The sequence below is a fragment of the Hylaeus volcanicus genome, chromosome 9 (assembly GCF_026283585.1).
Source record: "Hylaeus volcanicus isolate JK05 chromosome 9, UHH_iyHylVolc1.0_haploid, whole genome shotgun sequence".
In the NCBI taxonomy this organism is placed as follows: domain Eukaryota; kingdom Metazoa; phylum Arthropoda; class Insecta; order Hymenoptera; family Colletidae; genus Hylaeus; species Hylaeus volcanicus.
Window position 1 is genome coordinate 1,178,927 of NC_071984.1, and position 2,032 is coordinate 1,180,958.

The following is a 2,032-nucleotide window of genomic DNA, read 5'->3' on the forward strand; positions in this document are numbered from 1 at the left end:
GATTTACAAAGAAATAATTACGATAAAAATCTGTAATTTTTAAAGTTACTTCCTGTTATTATAAGTAACAACTCTACCTAGTTTCAAATCATTCCATCAATTTTCACCAGAGTTATAAAATTAAAACTAACCAATTGACAAAAGTTTCATGAAGCTTTACCATAAATTACTTCATTGTTTACAAGACTGGTGTATAGGGAAATAATTGAGATAAAAATCTGTAATTTTTAGGGCTTCTTCCTATTAGTCTAAGTAACAACTGTACCTAGTTTCAAGTCGTTCCATCAATTTTCATCGGAGTTGGAAAATTAAAAGTAACCGATTGACAAATATTCCATGAAGCTTTACCACAAGTAGATTCATTTCTGCAAGGCTGATTTACAAAGAAATAATTGAAATAAAAATTTGCAATTTTTAGGGCTTCTTCCTATTATTGTAAGTAGTAACTCTGCCAAGTTTCAAATCTTTTCCAACCAATTGACAACAATTTCATTGAGATTTGCCTTAAATAGTTTAATATTTACTGGAATCTACTTCAAGAACTAAACACGATAAAAATTTGAAATTTTTCTGCCAAATTTCCAATCACTCCATCATCAATTATTACCAGAAAAATCGTTTGTCAATGTGTATAGGGTCTTTGTGTTCGCCATGATACCAGTTGAGGTTACATTCGGGTACATTGTTGCGTAAGTGTCGCATGGCTACCCCCACCACCTCTCTGGGACCTCAACTAAGCTATTACGTCTCCAAATAAATATTTCCTTATAAACATATACAATCTTAAACGTTATTTAAGTATACATTTACAATGAAATACTTATTTAAAGCCAGTAAACCTATTATTTAATTTAAACAAATTTCTTAATTTAGACATTTAGTCACCTCAAACAATAAAATTTTACAATGAAATTTTACAATGAAATTTCACATAAAGAAAAAACCATAGACTCTTTCCCATCTTCTCTATTAAAAAAAAATTAGAAGAACGTATTGAACCTATTATTTAATTTAGACAGAGGTCACTTCAAACAACAACAAAATTTTACAATGAAACTTTAAAATAAAATTCCACATAAAGGAAAAACCATAGACTCTTTCCTATCTTCTCTATTAAAAAAAAAAGAACAAAATAATCCTATCGTCATATCTTCATTTCTAAATTTATACATTTGACTCAAGCCTCTTTCCATGCATTCTCCACAACATTTATACTCATAATCGAACCTTGACTTATCACTGAATTCTAACAATAATAAATAGAAAAATAAATCGAAAAATTGTTGAATAATAAATCCAAATCCGAATCGCACTGAACGAGATCAGAGATCGCACCTGCACATAGATATCCAATTTCGAGGTCCTGTCGGCGCGGCCGGTCGTGGATCAACCGCGATAGGACTATCGTCGAAAAAGCGAGAGAGGGGCGAGAAAGCGAGCAACACGCACGTGCGCCGATCCGCGCGATTCGGCAGTTCAATACGAACTGGCTACGTCCATGCCATTCCATTCCATTCCACGTAATTCCATGAGTGACCTCTCTCGCGGTGGCTACCTTCTCCCCTCTTCGGACCTTCCCTTCGCTCGACATCACTCACTCTTTCGTCGAGTTCCTCGGTTACAAATAACGCCTCGCGCGTCTATACAGGGTGTCCCTAAAATGTTGTAACACCTTGAAATGAGTGGTTCGGGAGGTGATTTGAAACAACTTTTTCCTTAGCGAAAATGCTGTCCGAGGCTTCGTTCAGGAGATATTAAGAGAAAACGCCGGACCAATCAGAGCGCGAGTAGGCCGCGGTAGGCGTAGGCTACCGCCCTCCGCCGGGATCCTCGCGCTCTGATTGGTCGCGTCATTTTCCCTTAATATCTCCGTAACGAAGCCTCGGACAACATTTTCGCTAAGGAAGAAGTTGTTTCAAATCACCTCCCGAACCACCTCTTTGAATGTGTTACATCATGTTTGGGACACCCTGTATATACAAAGTGGAGGTGATTTGAAACAACTTTTTCCTTAGCGAAAATGTTGTCCGAG

The 2,032-nt window shown here is 36.6% G+C and overlaps 1 protein-coding gene across 3 annotated transcripts in view; it reads right to left on the reverse strand.

Annotated features, from left to right (window-relative positions):
- Positions 1 to 2,032, reverse strand: part of LOC128882025 (cytospin-A-like) — a 49,424-nt gene that overhangs the window by 42,570 nt on the left and 4,822 nt on the right. The window lies entirely within an intron of this gene.